Source organism: Pseudorasbora parva, chromosome 22 (genome assembly GCF_024679245.1).
Source record: "Pseudorasbora parva isolate DD20220531a chromosome 22, ASM2467924v1, whole genome shotgun sequence".
Lineage (NCBI taxonomy): Eukaryota > Metazoa > Chordata > Actinopteri > Cypriniformes > Gobionidae > Pseudorasbora > Pseudorasbora parva.
This window is the reverse complement of record NC_090193.1, coordinates 4,374,956-4,383,770: the sequence shown is the minus strand read 5'-3', so window position 1 is coordinate 4,383,770 and position 8,815 is coordinate 4,374,956.

Here is an 8,815-nt window from a genome sequence, read left to right as displayed (position 1 = left end):
AAACCCATATTCTACATGTAGGCCATGTAACTTTTTATGGCTTTATTTAGGCCAGCCGTTCTGCAGAATGGGTTAAAAAGTCAGAGTTGGAAACATCTTGAGAAAATATTTTTTTTTTTCTCAAAAAAAAAAAAAAAAAAAAAAAAAAAAAAAAAAATGATGTATGCAAGTTTTATAAAATCCCAGGTAAACATTTCTAGTAATTCTGTTAATTCTCACATTGTATTTTCAGAAAGTTTTGGAATATTTTTCCTCTCAAATTTGTCACTACCAAAACACAATAATATGTTTATATACTTTATTATTTGTATACTTTATTAACAAGAGTTATATTGACCTATTAACATTTTGTTTACATCAACCTTGTAAATATATATGTTTGCTATTTTATTTTTGCAGTTTTCACTGGTAAATCAATAACAATTACAATTTTAACATTATTTCCAGTGTAATTTGTTGAGATTTGTTGTATTTTGAATCCGATCTTTCTTTTTAAAGGCATTAAGTTGCTCGTACTGATTTCAGAGTTAAGGATTCATTAGTTTGAACACACATTGAACCAAACGCTAACATCTATAGCTGATCATTCAATATAGTTTATTTATGACAGAGCATCCCATGTTCTGGTCACAACTGCACATTTCTGGACGTGACAGTAATGTTTTGGTAGTGACCACATCACATTAGAGAATTTTAACTCACACACTAAAATACTAAATACAAACATTTTTGGTTGTGGGAGAGCAGTTTGCACCAATTCTGTAGAATGGACAGACATCGACGCGGAGGATGTGACAAGCACTCATCATTACAAGCTCATTGTGTTATATCACACGTCAGTCACTCCTCACACCATTCATGCTGTCACCAATGTGATGGACATGCTGAACGTACACTGTTCTGCCAGCAGACCTGTGAAGCTGATGCAAATACAACTCTACTGAGAATAGATAATGTGTGACTGTTGAAATATTAAACATATCTGATGCTCTTACATAACCAGTGTTGATCTGACACAAAGGTGCTTTTGTCATTCACACATTGGGCCCTATTTTAACCGATCTGAGCACATGGTCTGAAGCTCACGGCACAGGTGCACTTACGGCGTGTCCGAATCCACTTTTGCTAGATTAACAATGGAAAAAATGGTTGGTGTGGCAGGAGCATGCTCCGAAAGGGTTGTCCCTATAGTCTCTTATTAAGTCATGGGTGTGTTTTGGGTGTAACATGCAATTAACCATTTAGAGTCTCATCTCCCATTCCCTTTAAAAGCCAGTTGTGCTCACACCATTGGGGAATTTGTGAGTGGAAAGACTGAACCATGGTCTAGAGTGAAATCCATTTATTTTTAATAATCCTGCAATATCTGCCTTTGATCTCATTGGTGTCTGGTCCACTATAAACGAGAAGTGAGAACTGTACTGTCTTTCTTACATCTCAAAGATGTCTTATTAAACAGGTTTGAAAATATTGCAGTGCTGAGACTGGCTCAGTTCATTTCCCTGACCTGCTTATACTTAAAGGGTTACTTCAGTGATTTAGCATTAAGCTTTGTATCAGTAGAAATCCGGTAGTATTTTCGAATGATTGTGCGTTCTCCCTTATATCCCCCTGAGACGAGAGATTTGTCTTTTTTATTTTTGGAAAAATGCTCCGATGACGAAAACATCGTCATTTTGTGCCATCAGATGATTTGGCCAGAGGCTAAAGACTACAGCCAGTAGGAGTTATTTCCGCATGTTATTAACCCGCCCATAGGGGGTGTGATCTCACTCACAGCGCTGAGCTCCGGCAGCCCCGCGGGCATTCATGTAAACGGAGCGGTGCAGAGAAAAGTGAGTGTTTCAAATTTTCAAATTAATTCCTATGAAAGGTTAAGCTTCCAAAGGCATGAAATGAAGAAGTGCCAGACTGAACCGAGCTGAGAACGACTGCTGCGCCTGCGTTTATCTCAGCTCTCGTGATGAATGTAATCTGACTCCTGCTGCGTTTGTACCGTGACTCTCACTCCCTCACATTATATTGAACAGACACGTTCAGTTTTTAATTGTAGTGTCTGTTCACAAACTGAACTAAATAATTTTATTATTATGAAAATGAACACAATGATAGGGGCGGTGCCGCGGTGGGCAAGTGATCCAGTGAACCGGTAGCAGTGGATTTGGATGCGATCCAGGGGTCGTCTGCGACAGCTATTTCCAGCCATGGGCGAGGCTAGCCCCTTTTTAGGGGTGCTTCAGCACCCCTACAACTTGGAGTAAGAAATTGTGTTATTTAAAATTTTTGGTAGTCTTTTACACGGTTAAATAATGTCCAAAACATACGCCGTAGTTTGTGGTTTAAAATGTGTGTGTTAAGGAGGAAAATGAAAACATCCCCACATAGCAAATGGTGTCATCCTCTTCTCTTCTTCTACTTCTCCTCTGTACCTGCACCGCTCAGCACGACTGTCATCCAGCGCGAAACACACGCAGGTGAGAACCTGCGATGTAGTGTTGTGATTGGTTGAAAGCTGTGACACTTCTTTCCTTTTACCTAGAGTTGTTCCGATTTTGAAACCATATCGGTGAGTACTGGAGTCAGTATCCTGAATCACCATGGTGGTACACCTATAATAAGTATTTATTCTCTGACTATTTTAGTCCGGCGGATCGCCACCGCTGTGGAGTAGCAAAGGACCTGGGTGGCTCGTCCATAGTCATAAAACTATGGTTTTAAAAAGTCATAAAAAATTGGGTGCTCAGCACCCCTAAAGCTCTGACCCTAGAATCGCCCCTGTTTCCAGCCAAAAGTTGTGTAGCGTGAGCTTGCCTTTAGTTACCAGAGTGAGTGAGAATTAAGCCGCTAAATCTCCAAATTCCAGGGAGTCACCCGTTTAAACAAACACAGAGCAGAGAAGAGTCTGCTGGAGAAAAGGGAACGAGACAGAGCTTGTAATAAAACAAGAATCAACATTACCATGGCTTTACGAAGATGGCAGCAACTTAAAATGATTTGATATGTTATAAACGTGACACAGAGATGTTGTTTTTCTCAACAGGTGAGCAAGAAGTTTTAATAAACAGATCAATTGTCATATACAACTGAACTCTAACTTAAAAACATTGTCACTGTAATTCATTTCATCATTTCATTGTGATTGCTGTAGCGCTGTATACTGAAATGAACCCTTTAATTAGTAGTGGATGTTTTATGAGCAGTATAACACAATTATCTGATATAAAGTCAGAACTCTGAGATATCATGCAATTGCAACTTTATAACTTGGAAATATTGAGATAAAAAGTCACATCTTTTAAAAAAATATATTCTGTGTTGGAAACAAACTTCCATATACTTTATTTTTATTTTATAAGTAACACCATTTTTTTTTTTTTTTTTTTTTTTTTTTTTTTTTTTAGTTTGTTTAAAAAAAAAAAAGTAACCCCGATTTATGCATGACATGACAAGTTTTAATATGAACTACAGGGATTAAGTCATTATGGGAGTAGTAGGTCTAAAGGTCTTAAAATTGCCACTGTGTAAAATTACACATTTCACATTGCAAATGAAGGTGGCTGTAAACAGTGTTTGTGTGTCTAAGTGTGTTGTTGGCACTAATAATCTTCTTTCATCACAGAAAGCGATGAATGTGACGCTGGAAAAAGCTTCAATACACATCATGTCATTTTGAAGAGTTGTTTGCAAGATAATATACACACACACACAGAGACACACACACACACACACACAATAAAATCTCCATTAAAAGGAGAGAAGCCTCAGCTTCTTAAAAGTGAATTGTTTTCTGTTAGTCATTGAAGGTGGAATTACATGCACAAAATGTTCCTCTTATCTGACAGACAATATCTTTGGGGAGAAACACACGACGTGTCTCTGTTCCAGCCAGCAGAAAGCGGTCAGAAGAATTTCCAGCCAGATTTCAGTCGCAGACGTGTTTGTCTGTGTAATTGTTTAAATGTGTTGAATGCAGCCCTTGACACAACTACTGTCTCCCCAGAGGAAGAGTTTTATCAGATGTTTATATGAAAATGATTTAGGAGAATCAATTGTTGTTGACTTATAATAAGAATGTACAGATCAGCGGCTGTATTCACAAAACATTTTGTCTTAGCACTAAGAATTCTAGCAGTAAAAGTTCTCAGTAAAGAGTTTTCTCATATAACCTATTCACAAAGCTCCTGAGAGCAGAGAGAAGTCTTAAGCTAAGAGAAAGGGTTGCTATGGATGATGTCATCACGCTTCTTAACTATGACCACAGTGATTGGCTGATATGGAGAGGGGGTCTTTGTTCATTTTTTAATCATATAAATGTTGTAGAATGAGGTATCATGTTACCATATTCAAATAAAGATTTTTTAACTAATGTAACTAATTAAACAAACATGTTCAGCTAATTGTCAGCCTCTTACATGTGTGCATCTCGAGAGATTGCAGAATTCAAGCAATAAATGATGTTTTATAAATAAAGTTCGAGAGGAGCTTATCATACACCGCCTTAGACTCACCGACCTCGACAGCCTTCAGCATCCCTCCACCACCCAGACTCCTTTCGGGGCAGAACTGGGTTTGGGATAAATTCTGAGCTCGCAGCCTCAATCTCCTCGGACAGCACGCCCAATAGGCTTCTTTTACTCTAGCCGATCATTTGTAGAGGTGAACTCGTGAAACAACTGTCACAGGTAATCAGACATTATTTCCTTTCCTTATTTAATAAATTAATATACAGGTCCTTCTAAAAAAATTAGCATATTATGATAAAAGTTTATTATTTTCCATAATGTAAGGATACAAATTAAACTTTCATATATTTTAGATTCATTGCACACCAACTGAAATATTTCAGGTCTTTTATTGTTTTAATACTGATGATTTTGGCATACAGCTCATGAAAACCAAAAATTCCTATCTCAAAAAATTAGCATATTTCATCCGACCAATAAAAGAAAAGTGTTTTTAATACAAAAAAAGTCAACCTTCAAATAATTATGTTCAGTTCTGCACTCAATACTTGGTGGGGAATCCTTTTGCAGAAATGACTGCTTCAATGCGGCGTGGCATGGAGGCGATCAGCCTGTGGCGCTGCTGAGGTGTTATGGAGGCCCAGGATGCTTCGATAGCAGCCTTAAGCTCATCCAGAGTGTTGGGTCTCGCGTCTCTCAACTTTCTCTTCACAATATCCCACAGATTCTCTATGGGGTTCAGGTCAGGAGAGTTGGCAGGCCAATTGAGCACAGTAATACCATGGTCAGTAAACCATTTACCAGTGGTTTTGGCACTGTGAGCAGGTGCCAGGTCGTGCAGAAAAAATCTTCTCCATAAAGCTTTCCAGCAGATGGAAGCATGAAGTGCTCCAAAATCTCCTGATAGCGAGCTGCATTGACCCTGCCCTTGATAAAACACAGCGGACCAACACCAGCAGCTGACATGGCACCCCAGACCATCACTGACTGTGGGTACTTGACACTGGACTTCAGGCATTTGGCATTTCCTTCTCCCCAGTCTTCCTCCAGACTCTGGCACCTTGATTTCCGAATGACATGCAAAATTTGCTTTCATCCGAAAAAAGTACTTTGGACCACTGAGCAACAGTCCAGTGCTGCTTCTCTGTAGCCCAAAAGTGTCTTGACCTGGGGAATGCAGGACCTGTAGCCCATTTCCTGCTCACGCCTGTGCACGGTGGCTCTGGATGTTTCTCCTCCAGACTCAGTCCACTGCTTCCGCAGGTCCCCCAAGGTCTGGAATCGGTCCTTCTCCACAATCTTCCTCAGGGTCCGGTCACCTCTTCTCGTTGTGCAGAGTTTTTTGCCACACTTTTTCCTTCCCACAGACTTCCCACTGAGGTGCCTTGATACAGCACTCTGGGAACAGCCTATTCGTCCAGAAATTTCTTTCTGTGTCTTGCATGAAAATCTAAATGAAACCATAAGACTGTTCTGAGCTCCAACATTTCACAGGTTGACCTTAGTGTGAGTATCTGCTCACGGTCCTTTCTGATCCCGTCCCTCCATGGGAATTCAAACCATATCATGTCAGCTATTGAGCATATATTTGCCCCTGTTGTGATTTTACTTTCATATGGGTTTACATAGACTTAATGGGCGCTATTTTATGGATCTGAGCTCATAGTCTGAATCCACTTTTGCTAGTTTAACAACAGAAAAAACTGTCAGCGCTCCAGGCTCATGGTCCAAAAGGGTCGTCCCTAGTCTCTTAATGGGTTCATTCGTATTTTTGCCATAAAGTGCAATAAACCAATCAGAGTCTCATCTCCCTTTCCCTTTAAAAGCCAGTTGTGCTTGCAAAAGACTTTTAACATATTAAAAATGTTTGTGTAATAGTCAGAGTGTATGCACGTTTTCCACCCACCATAGGCTCATATTACTAACACACCCTTTAAATAACAAAAAATGCTACGCTATTGACTTTAGAGCAGTTTTTGTTGTTGTTGTTTGGTCAATGACGCAGTCAAAATGATAACTGCAATGATAAACTAGCAAAAAACACTTGCGTCACGCCTGCCATCTCATTGCGCCAGGTGTATGAAAGGGCCCAATGTGTTGGAGAACAGAATGGCAAGAGTGTGTTAAAAAGAAATAAAGTATAAAACAGAGAATGACATTGCTGTAGTTTCTCTGTAATTTTGGTCTTCATTAAGCTCAGAGGGAAATGGTGTCCGTGTGTAAGATGATTAGTGTGTTCTCTCCCTCAACCCGACACCACTGACCTGTTTTCTGCTGTCCTGCAGACGCTCCAGGACGTCATGATGACGGAAAAACGCCTCTTAATATAGCCTTAATTTCAACAGGCCCAGCTCTTCATCTGTGATTATTCACAATGAATGTCAAACTAAAGCCATGTATTCCCTCCTCATAGTTTGGTGTGTGTGTGTGTGTGTGTGTGTGTGTGTGTGTGTGTGTGTGTGTGTGTGTGTGTGTGTGTGTGTGTGTGTGTGTGTGTGTGTGTGTGTGTGTGTGTGTGTGTGTGTGTGTGTGTGTGTGTGTGTGTGTGTGTGTGTGTGTGTGTGTGTGTGTGAGTGTGTGTGTGTGTGTGAATGGAAATAAAGAGATCTTGTGTTTTTTTTCAAGGACTTCCTGGCAGCTTATGTAAGACTTTTTCATGTGGATCAGTTTGCTGCTGTTAAAAGGAATCGATGCCTTCTCCTGAACTCAAGACATCAGTTTGACAAACGAGGACGTGAGATCGGGGTCTTCAGTGACGTTTGGTAACACTTTACAATAAGGTCACATCACACGAGCTAACAATCAGCAATACATTTATTCAACTTTGTTAATGTTAGTTAATAAAAAAGGTGCATGTTAATGTTAGTGCACAGTGCATGAACTAATGTTCACAGATAAAACTTAGGTTTTTTTTAAAAAATGTGTTCTTAACACTAAGATTAATATTAATAAATGCATAAGAAGTATTGTTCACTGTTAGATCATGTTAACTGATTTAGTATTGATGTTAGCAAATGAAAACAATAATATTAGTCAGATACAACTTTTAATTTAATAATTTAATTTATAGATTTTTTTAATTAAGCCTAATTAATATTAATAAATGTTGTAGAAGTATTTTCAATGTTAGTTTATGTTAATTAATGTAATTATTATTGTAAGCTGAAGGAAATATTCATCAGTGTGTGTACGCAAGTAGGAGAAATTCATCTTTTTTATCATCCATTCACCCTAATGTCCATCCACCCACCCATCCATCCATCTATACATCCATCCATCTATACATCCATCCATCCATCCATCCATCCATCCATCTATCCATACATCTACCCATCCTAATGTCCATCTGTTCATCCATCCATAAATCCACTTATCCTAATGTCCATGTTCATCCATTCATCATCCCTCCATCCATCCACCCTAATGTCCATCTGTTCATCCATCCACTCTAATGTCCATCTGTTCATCTATCCATTCACCCTAATGTCCATCCATCCATCCAAATGTCTGTCTGTTTATTCATCCATCCGACCTAATGTTATTATGTTCTTCTATCATCCATACATCCATTTATCCATCCATCCACCATCTGTTTATCCATCCATCTTAATGTCAATCTGTTTATCCATCCATCCATCCACCCACCCTAATGCTAATGTCCATCCATCCATCCATCCATCCATCCATCCATCCACCATAATGTCTATCTGTTCACCCATCCATCCATCCATCCACCATAATGTCTATCTGTTTATCCATCCATCCATCCATCCATCCATCCACCATAATGTCTATCTGTTCATTAATCACCCATCCACCATCCACTCTAATGTCCATCCATACATCCACCCATCCTAAAGTCCATCTGTTCATCCATCCATCATCCATCCATTCACCCTAATATCCATCCATCCATCCATCCATCCATCCAAATGTCTGTATGTGTATTCATCCATCCGACCTAATGTTATTATGTTCCACTAACATCCATACATCCATTTATCCATACACCATAATGTCTATCTGTCCATCCATCCATCTTAATGTCAATCTGTTTATCCATCCATCCATCCATCCATCCATCCATCCATCCATCCATCCATCCATCCATCCATCCATCCACCCACCCTAATGCTAATGTCTATCCATCCATCCATCCATCCATCCATCCATCCATCCATCCATCCATCCATCCATCTTAATTCCCATCTGTTTATCCATCCATCCACCCACCCTAATGCTAATGTCCATCCGTCCATCCATCCATCCATCCATCCATCCACCCACCCTAATGCTAATGTCCATCCATCCATCCATCCATCCATCCATTCATCCATCCATCCATCCATCTT